The following is an 18,113-nucleotide window of genomic DNA, read 5'->3' as shown; positions in this document are numbered from 1 at the left end:
TAGTGGGAAATCAACAATCTCCTGAGTGGCTGAATCAGATACCAAGCTGTAAGAGGAAGTAGCTTCATTGAGACCACAGTGCACCTCTGCCCCTATGTTGGAGTCGTTTTTTGTTACTTTTGCTGAGGATGTATATAGAGGATAGGCCGTATGGATTCAGAGTTTTCACCCAGACACAGACTAGTTTAAAGGCCATAGGTCAACCTCTGAATGAACTCCTATTTACTGTTTTTACTGTGAAATGTTTATGAACAGGCAAGAGTCTGTTATTTTAGTTATTCCGGTAGGTCTACGATGAGAAAGCTAGGAATTAAAGCCTGAGAGAGAATGAAGAACACACAGCTGCGCCTGAGATTTGATAAGAAATCAGAGGGAGGAAACACCACTGCTTTCACAAGCATTTTTCATTGTATAAGGAGAGACAGCGAGAGGAAGAGAGGGGGAGAATATGCTGGATGTGAGAGCAGAGGCTGATCCTTTGGAAACATATATCTAGCAATTTTTTTTAATGTATAAATGTTTTTTATTAAATGTCAACAAGCAGCAATACAACATTGAGGAAGGTATGGTCCTTATCCCTCCTCAGAACTTTAACACAGACATATTAGCCACTGAGCCCCATCTCCCCCCCCCCCCATTACCCCTCCCATGAGTCTAGACAGGTGAGCAACAATCTTCCACTTCTGAATGTCCCAGCAAACTGATAACGCACACTAAAAAGGATATGAATCAATCATTCACTATTAGGCTACGAGCACGATGCGGGAGTGATTGAATGTATGGTTGCCAAACCACAAGAAACCCCTGCCTTCGGCGTGGGGATGGCCTGGATGCCATACATTCCATATTCATCATGGCATGAAAACAATTTCTCCAAGCCCAGAAGGACGGTGCGTCCGGAGACCGCCAGACAAATAGAATCGCTTTTTTCCCCACCAAACTAGCTTTTTGCAGGAGCAGGCGCGAGTCAGGATCTCAGTTTCTAATCGGGGAAATGCAGCCAAATAACAGCCATAAGGGGGTAATTGGGAAGGCCACCTCCAGAAGGTCAGCTATATAATCCACCACTCGATGCCAAAAACGCTGTACCGGGCCGCATGTCCAAAAAACATGGGACAAAGTACCCATAGCATAGGCACAGCAGACACACACCACCGAGGGGGCTATGGTCAATTGATGTGCCACTTGAGGCGAGATGTCGACGAGATGTCGGAAAAAGCATGCCAAGAAGGGGGATTTAAATTGGATCGGGACCCGGAGGCGCCGCGCGCCAAAGGAGCGCAACAAAGGGGCATACCCCTTAGTACGCCCCTTTGTACACCCCTGAGAAACCCAAGAACATAAGACGAACAGACTACAAATCCAGAAAGGACAACACTGAACATGGACAACGAAAGAAATGAACCGGGAATGCAAACGATCAAAACCTGCCTAAACAAAGGTAAATATAGAGAAATACAGAAACAGATACACAGCAAACGAAACCAAGAAAACAAAAATCTAGTAACCTTATACAAATAAGAGAGACCAAAATCACAACCAACACAATTACAAGTAATTTGTTAATGATAACCTTCCTGCTAGTAAATGCACAATAAATCACAAAGAAATTCCCTATAATTACGGATCTATTATATGACACAAAACCAAGCTTCATTGCAGTCACAGAATCATGGTTAAAAAAAAAAATCAGACAGTTAAAAAAAATCAAATAGCACATAGAAACTATGATGTCTTTTCTATCCCCAGAATAAATAAAAGAGGAGGGGATTATTCCTAATAATTGAAAAGAAATTCAAATATAAACTAATCCCAATCTCCAAGGAATCACGAAATTGCTTTTTTTGAAACTAACAATATACAAATATGCCTCATATACTGTCCACCAAACCTCCTAGAACTAAACATCTCCCCACTAATTGAATTCCTAACACACCTAAAGACTTCAAAACCCGCCATTGTGCTAGGAACCTTTAACCTCCACATGGACGCAAACCCCTTATCAAACACCTGCCAAACACTAATGGATATAATGATAGCACTAGGACTCACGCTAACTACTGATAAACCCACGCACAAAGCAGGACAGTCTCTTATCATTTATCAACCACAGCTACTTAGAACACATTAAAACAGACTACACATAAATTCCTTGGTCAGATCTCTTCTTCATACAATCCTCCATCAAACATATTGAACCACAAATGACACAAACAAAAGAACCCATAGAATTTAAGTATTGCTCGCCTTATAACATAGAAACACTGAAAGACAAATTAGAAAAAAAACTAGCTGAAATTAACTATAACGACTGCTGTTCCACAGTAACAGCATGGATGCAAACAACCAACAAACTAGCTGATGAGATAAACCCCATAAAATGTATACGCATCAAAGAACCCAAACGAACTAATCCCTGGCATAGTGAAAAGATAAAGGAAGTCAAAAGAAATCTTAGGAAAAAAGAAAAAGAATGGAGAAAACACAAAACAACCGAAAACCTAACTAAATATAAAAAACATCTAGCCTACTACAAACAAATTATTCTTGATGCAAAAAAAAACAACCCAAACAATACTTCAGCTCTAAAATAGAGAAGTTTGCAAATAACCCAAGAACCTTATTTACCATAGTAAAAAACCTCACCAATAATAAATCAGAATCCCCCCAAAACCTACCAGTAAATCAATGCAATGAAATAGCAATTTTTTTCAGTGACAAAATAGCAAACCTAAAAACCAAAATCCCAAATATTTTATTTTTATTTTTATTTAAGTTTTTTATATACCAACATTCAAGACGGTGGTCCCATCATGCTGGTTCACAAGAAACAGGGGTGAAACTTTACCATTTAACAAAAGTGCAGAAAAGCAGTTACATAAAACAAGGGAAAACAATAACTTGGAATGAGAAGGGAAATGAAGATTAGATAGTAAAATATAAGTATAAATAACATTTTGAAAGGTGGCTGTTAACGCAAATATAACTAAGAAAGAAATTAAAATGCAAAACAAATATACATAGGCTCTTTCATACTCACTAGCTCTCTCCCCCAAAGGCTCTCGCACATAGTACAAGCTCCCCCCTCCCCCCACACACTGGCTCTCCCTCACATATACACATACCCACAGACAGAAAATCACACACTCAGACTCTCTCCCTCATACACACAGCTCTCTCACCAGTTATTTTAAACTTTCATACTGCTCCAAAGTTCAATAATAAATAGTCAAGGCTATATTACATTGATTAGGAGAGCAATTTGCTCCTAATATTTCAACAGGTAGCCACTAATCAGCACAGGCAGTAATGTTGAGATTACTTACCTGATAATCTCCTTTTCCTTAGTGTAGACAGATGGACTCAGAACGAATGGGTATAGTATCCGCGTGCTAGCAGTTGGGGACGGATCTGACGTCAGCACGGGCGTATATATACCCCCACAGGAAGCGTAGCAACTTAGTAATCTTCCTTGCAAAAGCTGTTATGGATGTGTGTACTGACGCTCAGTGAAAAGTGAAACAGGATTCCCCTGACCGATTGATAGTAGCTGGAGACCGCCAGCATTCCCAACCGGAAGGCGTTGACACCTGGTAGAGTGTACGCTCTTATGTAAACAAATGACATGGCTTACCTTGAATCGGTGAAACCCATGTACACAGGCAGCTGGGTGGGATGCTGAGTCCATCTGTCTACACTAAGGAAAAGGAGATTATCAGGTAAGGAATCTCAACATTTCCTGGCGTGTAGCCAGATGGACTCAGAACGAATGGGATGTACAAAAGCTTTACTCCCAGCCTGGGCGGGAGGCTGCCTGAGGCCCATGTAATACCGCCCTCGCAAATGCTGAGTCCTCCCCAGCCTGGACATCCAGACGGTAGAACCTGGAGAAGGTATGGAGGGAGGACCATGTCGCCGCTTTACATATTTCTGCAGGCGACAGCATCCTGGATTCCGCCCAGGATGCCGCTTGTGCTCTGGTAGAATGAGCCTTGACTTGTAGAGGCGGAGACTTCCCAGCCTCCACGTAAGCTGCTCTGATAACTTCTTTAATCCAGCGGGCGATGGTGGGCCGTGAGGCCGCTTCACCTTGCTTCTTCCCGCTGTGCAGGACGAACAGATGGTCCGTCTTTCGTAGTTCTTGTGTCACTTCCAGATATCTGGGCAGCAATCTGCCAATGTCGAGATGGCGTAATAAACGCCCTTCTTCAGATTTCTTCAAACCCGCCGTGGTAGGCAAGGATATGGTTTGGTTAAGATGAAACTGTGAAACCACTTTAGGTAGAAAGGAGGGAACAGTGCGAAGATGGATAGCCTCCGGAGTGATTCTGAGAAATGGATCCCGGCAGGACAGTGCTTGTAGCTCTGAGATGCGGCGTGCTGAACATACAGCCAGCAAGAACACCATCTTCAAGGTTAGAGAACGGAGAGACAGGCCCCGAAGGGGTCTAAAGGTGGATCCCGCGAGGAAATCCAAAACAAGGTTGAGGTTCCATAAGGGCACTGGCCACTTCAGTGGCGGACGAATATGCTTGACTCCTTGCAGGAAGCGAGAAACATCTGGGTGCTTGGCGATTGTCTTGCCATCCCTCCTGGGGCCATAGCAAGACAGCGCAGCCACCTGAACTTTGATGGAGCTGAGGGAGAGACCCTTCTGAAGTCCATTTTGCAGGAAATCCAACACAATAGAGATCGAGGTCACATGTGGATTGGTGCCGGGAGTGTCGCACCATGCTTCAAATAATCTCCAGATCCTTACATAGGTGAGGGATGTGGAAAACTTGCGAGCTCGGAGGAGTGTATCTATCACGGGCTCCGAGTAACCTCTTTTCTTCAGTTTAGCCCTCTCAATGGCCAGACCGTAAGAGAGAATTGAGCTGGATCCTCGTGGAGGATGGGACCTTGACGTAGAAGGTCCCAGAGAGGAGGCAGGGGAAGAGGCTCCCCTGCCAGAAGTCTTCTCATGTCTGGTGCCACTAGAAGAACTAGGCCCCGGTGTTTCTGAATCTTGTGGATGATGGCGCCCAGCAGAGGCCACGGAGGAAAGGCATATAGCAGAGTCCCTGGAGGCCACGGCTGAACCAGGGCATCGATTCCGTGGGAGAACGGGTCGCGCTTGCGGCTGAAGTATCTGGGTACTTGAGCATTGGACTTGTCCGCCAGTAAATCCATGTCCAGAATCCCCCAGTGATCCACAATCATCTGGAAGACTGTGGGTGACAGCTGCCACTCTCCCGGATTTAGACGTTCTCTGCTGAGGAAGTCTGCCGTGGTGTTGTCCTTCCCAGCAATGTGGACGGCGGAGATGTCCTGAAGATTCGCCTCTGCCCAAACCATCAGTGGGGCGATCTCCAGAGATACTTGTCGGCTTCTGGTTCCGCCCTGACGGTTGATGTATGCCACCGTGGTGGCGTTGTCGGACATCACTCTGACTGCTCTGTTCTTCAGTTTGTGAGCAAATCGAAGGCATGCCAATCGGACTGCCCGAGCCTCTAGACGGTTGATGTTCCACGCTGACTCTTCTCCGCGCCACCGCCCTTGTGCGGTGAGTCCTTCGCAGTGTGCTCCCCAGCCGCTCAGGCTGGCATCTGTGGTGAGCAGGGTCCATGTGGGGGAGGACATCCTCGACCCCTTGCTCATGTGGTCGGACTGCAGCCACCACCGTAACTGTGTCCGGACTCTGGCAGGCAGAGGTAGGTGCGTGGAATAGTTCCGTAGACGATGGCTCCAGCGAGAGAGCAGGGAGTGTTGTAGAGGTCTCATATGGGCCCTTGCCCAAGGTACCACTTCCAGGGTGGATGCCATGAGACCAAGAACCTGCAGATAATCCCACGCTATGGGCCGACTGGCTCCCATCAAGTACTGGATACGCGTCTGAAGTTTCAACCGTCTCTTGGTAGTGAGACTGACGGTGTCTGCCTGTGTGTCAAACTGTACTCCCAGGTATTCCAGTGACTGGGAAGGCTGTAGGCAACTCTTGCTGAGGTTGATTACCCAGCCCAAGCTTTCCAGAAGGGCGATCATTCTGTCGGTTGTCCGATGACTCTCCTCTCGTGATTTCGCCCTGATCAGCCAATCGTCCAGGTAGGGATGGACCAGAATTCCTTCCCGCCTGAGGGCCGCTGCTACCACGACAACCACCTTGGTGAAGGTCCGCGGTGACGTGGCCAATCCGAAGGGCAGAGCCCGGAATTGAAAGTGGCATCCTAGAACCTTGAAGCATAGGTAGCGCTGATGATCTGGATGGATCGGGATATGCAGGTAGGCTTCCAACAAGTCTAATGCCGTGAGGAATTCTCCTGGCTGTACTGCGGTCTTGACGGAGCGCAGAGTTTCCATGTGAAACCTTGGGACCCGTAAGTATCGATTGACGGACTTGAGGTCCAGTACAGGCCGAAAGGTGCCCCCTTTCTTGGGTACCATGAAATAAATGGAATAGTGTCCAGAATTCACTTCCCAGGCAGGTACTGGGATGATAGCGTTCAAGGACAGGAGCCTCGCCAAGGTAGCTTCCAATGCTGCCTTCTTGTGTATGGGACATGACGATTCCACAAACTTGTCCGGAGGGAGATGATGAAAGTCCAGATAATATCCCTCTCGGATAATGGCGAGGACCCACTGGTCCGACGTGATCTCGACCCATCTGGGGTAGAAGAGGGTTAACCTGCCCCCTATGGCTCCGTCCCCCAGATGAATCAGCGGATTCTCATTGGGAGGCACAGCCGGGACCTGAGCCCGGGCCTGCTCCCCTCTTGCGCTGCTTGGTCCGAAAGGACTGATTCCTGGCCTGAGGACGTGGTGCCTGGTAGCGACTCCTGTAAGGAACAAAGCGCTGTGAACTCCTGCCCCTGGAGGGCCTTGGAAAGGCGCGCTGGCCCCTTCTGAACCGATCTTCCGGCAGTCTAGGCACTGGAGAGGCACCCCATGTACTGGCCAGTTTATCAAGGTCGCTGCCAAATAGGAAAGAGCCCTTAAAGGGCAATCTGGTGAGGCGTGTCTTTGAAGGCCCATCAGCTGACCATCTCCGGATCCAGAGCTGCCTCCTGGCGGCTACGGAGGATGAGATCCCCTTAGCTGTTGTCCGGACTAGGTCTGATGCAGCATCCGTGAGGAACGAAAGAGCTGACTCCATGTCAGCTGCTGGAGCGTTGTTCCTAACCTGTGACAAACAGGCACGCGTCACCACTGTGCAGCAGGTCGCGATCCGCAAAGATAGAGCTGCCACCTCAAAGGTCTGTTTCAGAATGGCGTCCAGTCGCCGGTCATGAGGCTCCTTGAGGGCCGTCCCCCCTTCAACTGAAATGGTAGTGCGCTTGACCACAGCGCTAATCAAGGCGTCCACCTGAGGGCACGCCAGCAGGTCCTGGATAGCCGGTACCAATGGGTACATGCCCGTCAGGGCCCGGCCCCCTTTGAAGGAAGCCGCTGGTGCTGCCCATTCTAAATCTATCAGTTGTTGTGCTGCTTGCAAGAATGGAAAATGGCGGGCTGTAGGACAAAGACCTTCCAGCAGGGGGTTCTGCACAGAGGGTACCGTAGCGCTGGGACCTGTAATATCCAACTCCGCCAGACACTGAGATACCAGGTCGGAGAGATCCTCCTTGGGGAAGAACCGCCTCATGGTTCTATATGGCTCAATCCCTGGGGGAAGCTCCCCCTCGTCCGGGAGTTCGGACTCGTCCGGTGAAACCTCCTGGTCCGACTGATCTGGACTGTCCAGCGGCGGAAGGTCCCGCTCACGATAAGGGCGTGAGGGTCCAGGAACAGGATCCGCAGGAGCCGCCACCGCAGCGGCCTCCGCAGCAGCCGCCACAGTCACCGCAGCAACCGCAGGAACAGCAGGAACCGCAGGGCCCGGACGGGAAGCCGTTTGCATCTATACAAAGGCATGAATCCCCTTAAAGAGATCCACCCAGGAAATGGAAGCAGCCTCTAATCGCCGGGGTACAAGATCCCCCGGGATTCCCGATTGGTCGAGACTGCCCGCTAAATCCGGGGTAGCCCCTGGGGAACTGTCAGCAAATCGTGGCTGAGACTGGTCCTGGCCCGAGGGTCCCACGGCCTCCTCACATTGGGCACATAGGGAGTCTGGCTCTTCACTGTGCGTGGTTCTAAGCTGGCATGCAGAGCAGAGGCCAAGGGCTTTAATGCCTGAGGCAGGCGGCGCCGCCACTGAAGCGTTCTGTTCCATTGAAAAGTATGCGCTGAATGAGAAGCGGCAATAATATATGCTTAATAGAACAGGCGCACAATAATAATATGCGGCAGCAATATGCGTTTAATACAACAGGCGCACAATAATAATAATATGCGGCAGCAATATGCGCTTAATACACCAGGCGCACAATAATAATATGCGGCAATAATATATGCTTAATAGAACAGGCGCACAATAATAGTATGCGGCAGCAATATGCGCTTAATACAACAGGTGCACAATAATAATAATATGCGGCAGCAATATGCGCACAATGATAATATGCGGCAGCAATATGCGCTTAATACAACAGGCGCACAATAATAATATGTGGCAGCAATATGCGCTTAATACAACAGGCGCACAATAATAATATGCAATATGTTCTCAGCAATATGCAGTTAGCAATACACGCTCAATGGCATTCAATAGGCTCTCAGCAATAAGCGGTTAGCAATACACGCTCTATGGCTTTCAATAGGCTCTCAGCAATAAGCGGTTAGTAATACACGCTCTATGGCATTCAATATGCTCTCAGCAATAAGGCAATATACGCACAAGGAGGAATAGAGCCGCGCCTATTACGGGCGCTCAATACCTGAACAAGGCCCACAAAATGGTGCCCTCCACGGCGTGCCACGCCGCCGATCCTCTGTTCCTCGGAGACCAGAAATAAGAGATGTACACCTTACCTGATCCTCGGCGCTTCCCGGCTGGAACTCGGGCGGTCTCCGGCTGCGGGGGGAGAGGGCAAGTACCTTCACCGCCGCGTTTGAGGATATGCACCTGCTGCCTCGTCCACGCCGGGACCGAGGCGCCTCGTATGCCTCACCCGAACCTCGCCCGGGGGCTATGTCCCTGCCACGATTCGGCCACCGGACCGAGAACTTAGACCTCCGGGGGATCACGGAAATCACCCCGGGAAACTCTACTGGGGGAGGGACCTTAGGGTATCACCGCAGGAGTGCGGGGCTCGATGGTGTAAGAAAGTAGAAAGTAGATTTGGAAAACATGCTCAGCGAGCGTGCAGGCTCTCCAAACTGCTTTGGAGACGGAAATTACTAAGTTGCTACGCTTCCTGTGGGGGTATATATACGCCCGTGCTGACGTCAGATCCGTCTCCAACTGCTAGCACGCGGATACTATACCCATTCGTTCTGAGTCCATCTGGCTACACGCCAGGAAATTCTATTTGCTTTTCATTAATTTCAGCTGCCAACAACTGCTAATCAGTTCTAAAAATCCACATTGCTTCATATGCAAGAAACATTTTATCATAAATCACTGAACTATACCATGAACTAAAAAAGTAAAGGTTTGTGTCAAATGTCCTCTATCCCAGGCAGTATATTACCCTCATGATTTTCTAATATATCTAAACAAATGAGAAGGAAATGGCCTGTACTAAGCAGTGACGTAGCCAGAATTGATTTTTTTGGGTGGGCACAAGATTAACATGCAGGTGTGACATCTACTAGTTGTATTCTTATTGATAAATAATGCCATATACTGCACCCTACAATGGCTATGTAGTTTGCAATAACCATCATGCATGAAACTTTAAAATATTTTACCTCAATTATTTCAAACACTTACCAAAATTAAAAATGTCTTATTAATCTATATTTATTTAATCTTTATTGCTGTTTATAGATGCACAAGTATATCATGTTAAAAGCAAGGAAAACAATCAGATCCAATCAATCGTAATAAAACAAAAATCAATGTGTTCTTTCATGAATCTTCTTTGCAGAAAGCCAGAAAACATAACTACAATGAAATATCAATCATCAGAACAGGTGCAGAACAGAGCTAGGACAATTCATATTACAACTAACATGAAAAAAGAATATTCAAATTCTGGTGTCACCTCAGCAAAAAAATATCCCTTCACTGCTATTTTGCAAAGTAACACAAACTCCTGCAAAGAAAGAGACATCTAGAACCTTGCTATACAATACAGTTACAGCACTGATTCCTAGGATTCAAATAACAGCAACCTTATGAAAATACAGCAATGCAAATACTCCACACCAGGCCCTAGAACATTAATATACCACCTACTGGAATAACACAATAAGCTGGACTACTACAGAAAAACATGTGAGCAGAAATACTGCACTTCAGTCACACACACAGGCAAAATGGAAACCGACCTTTACCTAATATAGAAATAAGAGACTACAAATTAGAAACAAACAGGCAGACAAAACCAAAATAGAAAGCCTGAGAAACTAGACTCTGAACAGTGGAATACTGAAGAACAAAATACAAAAATATAAAAATGCACATTCCCAAAGCTTGCACATTCAAATTTTTTTTTTTTACCTTTGTCGTCTGATCTTTGTATTTTTCTAATCAGTTGGTCCTGGTTTCTTTTGCCCATTTTTTCCTTTTTGCTCATTTCCTAATTCCTTTTCAGTCTTCTTCTCTTCCTCCCTCACACACTTTCTCTCAGACTCCCTCACACACACCAGTTCTCACTCTCATATGCTCTCCCCCACACAAGCTCACATTCTACATACACACACACACACACACACTCACTCTACATGCTCTATCACAGTGGTTCTCAACCTTTTTTTGGCTGGGACACACTGAACATGTGACCGTTACGGGGCAAAATGTAAATATATATTCTGCATCCTCAGGAACTCCCTCGACCCCCCAAAATGGGTGCAGAGCAGAACTAGGGCATTGCCCATACAACTCACCATACAAAAAAAGATATTCTGGTTCTGATGACATCTCAGTAAAAGCAAAACAAACTCTCTTTACTGGCAGGCACAATAGCCCTCCTTATGAAATGACAGTAATTTACCACTACAAATATTTAACCAGGACCTAAACACTTATACACCACCTATTAGGAAAACAGAGCAAGCCATATAGAAAGATACCCACTTAGAAGTAATTGTAAAACTATACTAATAAATGTTACAAAACAGCTGATAAACAGAATAACATCCCACAATTAAAAACTCATAAAAATGATTAAAACTTGTCCAAATATCAATAAAATATTTGGAAACAGCAGACACATCACATAATACGCAATAATTAAAATGGCAGTCAATCACGAAAAATAAACTTAAAAAGCCACCTTTACTTACCCTCTCCAGCAACTCTCCTACTCCTTTCCCTTGCAGGCCAATAGCACTCACCAGAAGCAGCAGTGGCTGCTGAAGCTCTGTCCTCACAGTCCTCTTCCTTAGGGCCCACAACCAGTTTCTGTCTCACACAGACCAGTATCTCCCTAACTAGTATCTCTTCCTCACACACACACCAGTCACCTCCCTGACCAGTCTCTGTCTCACACACACACACACCAGTCACCTCCCTGACCAGTCTGTCTCTCTCACCCACACACACCCACCTATTACCTCCCTGACCAGTCTCCATCTCTCACATACACACACACCTATCACCTCCCTGACCAGTCTCCATCTCTCACACACACACACACACACACCTATCACCTCCCTGACCAGTTTCCATCTCTCTCTCTCACACACACACATACCAGTCACCTCCCTGACCAGTCTCCCTCTCACTCACACACACCTATCACCTCCCTGACCAGTCTCCCTCTCACACACACACACCAGTCACCTCCCTAACTAGTCTCCCTCTCTCTCACACACACAACCAGTCACCAGCCTGACCAGTCTGTCTCACACACACACCTATCACCTCCCTGACCAGTCTCTCTCACACACACACACACCAGTCACCTCCCTGACCAGTCTCTCTCTCTCTCACACACACACCAGTCACCTCCCTGACCAGTCTCTCTCTCTCATATACACATACCAGTCACCTCCCTGACCAGTCACACACACATCAGTCACCTCCCTGACCAGTCTGTCACTCTCTCACACAGACACCAGTTACTCCTGGGGGAATTCTGTGCTACTGCGGAATGCAGAATTTGCGCAGAATTCCTCCCTCACCTCGCAGATTTCTTCACTCGTCGCAGTTCCCGCAGATTTCATCGCCGTCGTGCATATTTCCTCCCTCACGATTTCCTCCTGTGCCGGAAAAGGATAAAAAAACCCCCAGGAAGCATGCCACGCACGGACAGCGGCCAATCCGGGACAGCAACATCAGGAGGCGCAGGGAGAGTGGGGGCATCGCATCGCGGCAATGGAGGCTCGAGGAGCAAGCAGCAAGGAGGAGAAGAGGGAGAGAGAGAAAGGAGGGGGAGAGAGGGGAAGGGAAAGAGAAAGAGAGAAGGGGAAAGAGAGAGAGAAGGGGAAAGAGAGAGAGAAGGGGAAAGAGAGAGAGAAGGGGAAAGAGAGCGAGCAGCGAGGGTGTGCAGTTTGGTTCAGGTAGCGGCAGACGCTGAGGCGTACTGTTTATTTTTTTCCTGTCTGCAGCGTGAGTTATCCGCGGCCAGGGATGCTCACCGGGCACTGGGGGGGAAGGGGGTCACAAACACCAGCTGGGCACACGCCTGTACCCGCTTGGGGGGGGGGGGGCGGAGGGTATTGCGACAACTGGGTCCATTTAAGCTTCTGATCAGCAGCGCCGTCCGAGATCGACCTGTTCTTATCTCGCTTCCCCCTGTCGAATGCTGGGACTTGGACTCCCGAGTCCCGAGAAAGCTGTAAAAAAAAAAAAAAAGCACAAGTCCCAGCAGTACAGGCGGTAGTGAAAACTAGGACTGGATCTCCATGTGCTTGGTGTCAGTGCAGCCTTTCTTGTCCCAGAACTGGGGTGCATAGCAAGCCAGCCAGCTCTAGTTTTGAGACTGTAATGCGTAGACATGATTTTTATTTTCCTACGTTTGGCCTACTTCTTAGACCCTTACCTCCCACTTCTCTTGCCCCTATTCAGATTTGAGGCTAGTTTTTAACCGGAGGAGATTAGATTAACCTTTATGGCTCTTATCTGCTGCTATATAGTGTCATGGTATCATGAACATAAGAACATAAGAACATAAGAAACATGGAATTTGTTGCCAGCTTATGTTCAGAAAGAAGGGGGAAAAAGAGAGGAGGAAGAGAAGAGGGAGAGAGAGAAGGGAGGGGAAGTCAGGTGGCACACGGAGAGTGGGAGCATCGCAGCACGGCACCGGCGGCTCGAGGTAAGCAAGCAAGGAGGAGAAGAGGGAGAGAGCGAAGGGAGGGGAACAGAGGGGAAGGGGAAAGGGGACAGAGAAAGAGAGAAGGGGGAACAGAAAGAAGGGGGAGGGGGAAAGAGAGGGGCTAAAGAAGAGGCCCTGGCCCTGAGAGTGTATGTTTGAGCCCTTGTGTTTGTTGTGAGCCAGTGGGTAGGTGTCTACCTGGGAGTCTGTGTGTGTGTGTGTGTGTGTGTGTTAGAGGGAGAGATTTGTATGTGGGGAGACAGAACGTGTGTGACAGATGACATGTGAGAGAAAGCATATGTCTGATATCAAGTAAGAGACAGTGAGCATGGATACTCAGGTGGAGAGGTTAGCAACAACTGCAGCAGTCCCTGCCAGCTTGGCTCATCTGACAGCAGCAGCAATTGACACTGCTGGCAGATGAGCCAAGTTGCCAGGGACACTCATTGCACTGAAATGCAGAATAATTTGCGAAAAATAGTGTTATTTTGAAAAATGTGCAGAATTTTGCAGAATTTAGAAAATGCATGCGCATAATTTTCAATTTTTTGTTGCAGAATTTTTAATTTTTTTGCGCAGAATTCCCCCAGGAGTCACCTCGCTGACCAGTCTCTGTCTCTCTCACACACACCAGTCATATTCCTGACCAGTCTGTCTCTTTCTCATAGAAACGCATCGCCTCTGACCAGTCTCTCTCTCAATCACACACATGCTCTGTGTCACTTACATACAAGCACTCAATCACACACAAATGCTCTTGCTCCCATTCTACCGCAACCCACAAAGCTGCCACTCACGCACCCAGGCACCCATTCTACCACACACACACACACACAAAGCTGCCACTCACGCACCCATTCTACCACACACACACAAAGCTGCCACTCACGCACCCAGGCACCCATTCTACCACACACAAACACACACACATAAGGCTTCCACTCAAGCACCCAGGCACCCATTCTACCACACACACACACACACACACACACAAAGCTGCCACTCACGCACCCAGGCACCCATTCTACCACACACACACACACAAAGCTGCCACTCACGCACCCATTCTTAAACACACACACACACACACAAACAAAGCTGCTACTCAATCACTCAGGCACCCATTCTACCACACACACACAAAGCTGCCACTCACGCACCTAGGCACCCATTCTACCACACACACACACACAAAGCTGCCACTCACGCACCCATTCTACCACACACACACAAAGCTGCCACTCACGCACCCAGGCACCCATTCTACCACACACAAACACACACACATAAGGCTTCCACTCAAGCACCCATTCTATCACACACACACAAAGCTGCCACTCACGCACCCAGGCACCCATTCTACCACACACACACAAAGCTGCCACTCACGCACCCAGGCACCCATTCTACCACACACACACACAAAGCTGCCACTCACGCACCCAGGCACCACACAGACACAAAGCTGCCACTCACGCACCCAGGCACCCATTCTACCACACACAAACACACACACATAAGGCTGCCACTCACGCACCCAGGCACCCATTCTACCACACACACAAAGCTGACACTCACGCACCCAGGCACCCATTCTACCACACACACACACAAAGCTGCCACTCACGCACCCAGGCACCACACAGACACAAAGCTGCCACTCACGCACCCAGGCACCCATTCTACCACACACACACAAAGCTGCCACTCACGCACCCAGGCACCCATTGCACCGCACACACACACAAGCTTTCATTCATGCACCCATTCTACCACACACACACACACACACACACAGCTGCCACTCATACACCCAGGCACCCATTCTACCACAAACACACACATAAAGCTGCCACTCACGCCCCCATTCTACTACAAACACACACACAAAGCTGCCACTCACGCCCCCTGGCACCCATTCTACCACAAACACACACACAAAGCTGCCACTCACGCCCCCAGGCACCCATTCTACCACAAACACAAAGCTGCCACTCACGCCCCCAGGCACCCATTCTACCACAAACACACACACACAAAGCTGCCACTCACGCACCCATTCTACCACAAACACACAAAGCTGCCACTCACGCACCCATTCTACCACACACACACACAAAGCTGCCACTCACGCACCCAGGCACCTATTCTACCACACACACACGCACACACAAAGCTGCCACTCACGCACCCAGGCACCTATTCTACCACACATACACGCACATACAAAGCTGCCACCCAGGCACACAAAGCTGCCACTAGCGCTCCCAGGCACCCATTCTACCACACACAAACACACACACTTAAGGCTGCCACTCACACACCCAGGCAGCCATTCTACCACACACACACAAAGCTGCCACTCATGCACCCAGGCACCCATTCTTCCACATACACACAAAGCTGCCACTCACGCACCCAGGCACCCATTCTTACACACACACACACACACACAGCTGCCACTCATGCACCCAGGCACCCATTCTTCCACATACACACAAAGCTGCCGCTCACGCACCCATTCTTAAACACACACACATACATACAAAGCTGCCACTCACGCACCCAGGCACGCATTCTACCACACACATACACACAAAGCTTCCATCATGCACCCATTGTACCACACACACACACAAGCTTTCATTCATGCACCCATTGTACCACACACACACACAAGCTTTCATTCATTCACCCATTGTACCGCACACACACACAAGCTTTCATTCATTCACCCATTGTACCACATACACACACACACACACAAGCTTTCATTCATGCACCCATTCTACCACACACACACACAAAGCTGCCACTCACGCCCCCAGGCACCCATTCTACCACAAACACACACACACAAAGCTGCCACTCACGCCCCCAGGCACCCATTCTACCACAAACACACACACACAAAGCTGCCACTCACGCCCCCAGGCACCCATTCTACCACAAACACACACACACAAAGCTGCCACTCATGCCCCCAGACACCCATTCTACCACAAACACACACACAAAGCTGCCACTCACGCCACCAGGCACCCATTCTACCTCAAACACACACACAAAGCTGCCACTCACGCACCCAGGCACCCATTCTTCCACACACACACACACTCACACAAAGCTGCCACTCACGCACCCAGGCACCCATTCTACCACACAAACACACAAAGCTGCCACTCACGCACCCATGCTTCCACACACACACACAAAGCTGCCACTCACGCACCCATTCTACCACACACACACACAAAGCTGCCACTCACGCACCTATTCTACCACACACACACACACAGCTGCCACTCACGCACCCATTCTTCCACACACACACACAAAGCTGCCACTCACGCACCCATTCTTCCACACACACACAGCTGCCACTCACGCAACCATTCTTCCACACACACACAGCTGCCACTCACGCACCCATTCTTCCACACACACACACAGCTGCCACTCACGCACCCATTCTACTACTACACACACACACACAGCTGCCACTCACGCACCCATTCTACTACACACACACAGCTGCCACTCACGCACCTATTCTACTACACACACACACAGCTGCCACTCACGCACCCATTCTACTACACACACAGCTGCCACTCACGCACCCATTCTACTACACACACACACACACACACACACAGCTGCCACTCACGCACCCATTCTTCCACACACACACGCTGCCACTCACGCACCCATTCTACTACACACACAAGGTCACATGGAGCCTGTTCTTATAAGCCTGGCCTCCACTTATCAGCCACCGCTGGCCTGACCTCCGACGGTGCGTAGGGTCTCTCCGCTCATCAGCCCCGCCAGCTTGGCCTCCGGCGGCGGCGCACGGGTCTCTTCGCTCTTCAGCCCCGCCGGCTTGGCCTCCGGCGGTGGCGCGCGGGTCTCTTCGCTCTTCAGCCCCGCCGGCCTGGCCTCCGGCGGTGGCGCGCAGCGTCTCTCCATTCGTCAGCCCCGCCCCTGCCTCTTCTCTTCGCATTGCGGGAATGGGATCCCGTCGCAGCTCCGGTGCTCCTCTTCGCTGTCCCGGAGATGGGATCCCGCGACAGCATTGGTCCAACAGGCCTCTTCCAGGTGGGTGGGCCTGGGTCTAAATTGGGTGGGCAACGGCCCACCCGTGGCTACGCCACACTACTAACCATAAACTTTGATGCGATGTATCGTCTTCTACGGGCAGAGCTTGAGCTCCCTGCCGGTCTGCTGTTCCCGGGGTGCATCTTACTGCGAAGGTCGACGTGGCGCAGGTCAAATGCCACCTGTTTGAACTGGAGGAGCCTCCGTAGCCACGGCCGGTGGAAGCACTAGGGGGCGTGAGCAGTGGAATACCGAGGGGAGGTCGGGGAGAACCAATGCCCCCAGGCGCAGGGCCATAGGGGGGCGCTGATGGCCGACATGGAGGCTGATGCGGCCGCCGGTGGACCTCATCCCACTGGCGGCTGAGCAGGGAACTACTGTTGTGACTGGCGGGGCAGTGGTGGAGCTCATCTCACCACAGCCCGAAGAAAAAGCTGGCGTCCAAACCTGCGGGTGCTCCTTCTCCTTTCTGCCCGCGCGGCCCCGGAAGAAAAACGTTGCCGGAGCCGCATGGGCAGGAAGGAGGAAGAGCATTAGCCACCTGCGGAAGAGGAGCAGCGCTTACGGGCCACCGCGAATCCCAAGTCGCAGCGGCCTGAGAAGAGGAGGAGGCCCGATAGCAGGGCCGCCGCGGATCCCACATTGCGGGCGGCCCGAGAAAATCAGGGCCCCTGCAGAGCCCATCCTGCGGCGACTCGTGAAGAGGAGGCCCAGAGGTGAGAGAGA

General features: G+C 49.7%; 1 protein-coding gene across 2 annotated transcripts in view; it reads right to left on the bottom strand.

Moving 5' to 3' along the window:
- PANX2 (pannexin 2) overlaps positions 1-17,634 on the bottom strand; it is a 155,038-nt gene extending 137,404 nt beyond the window's left edge. The window contains exon 1 of one of the 2 annotated variants that reach the window (XM_029617028.1): positions 17,453-17,634. The gene's annotated coding sequence lies outside the window, so the exon portion shown is untranslated. The remainder of the gene's footprint in view (positions 1-17,452) is intronic. The other variant, XM_029617026.1, reaches the window with a different exon arrangement.
- Between the last annotated feature and the right edge of the window lie 479 nt (positions 17,635-18,113).

Source organism: Rhinatrema bivittatum, chromosome 9 (genome assembly GCF_901001135.1).
Source record: "Rhinatrema bivittatum chromosome 9, aRhiBiv1.1, whole genome shotgun sequence".
Lineage (NCBI taxonomy): Eukaryota > Metazoa > Chordata > Amphibia > Gymnophiona > Rhinatrematidae > Rhinatrema > Rhinatrema bivittatum.
The sequence above is the reverse complement of the archived record's forward strand: the minus strand, read 5'-3'. Positions and strand labels throughout refer to the sequence as shown.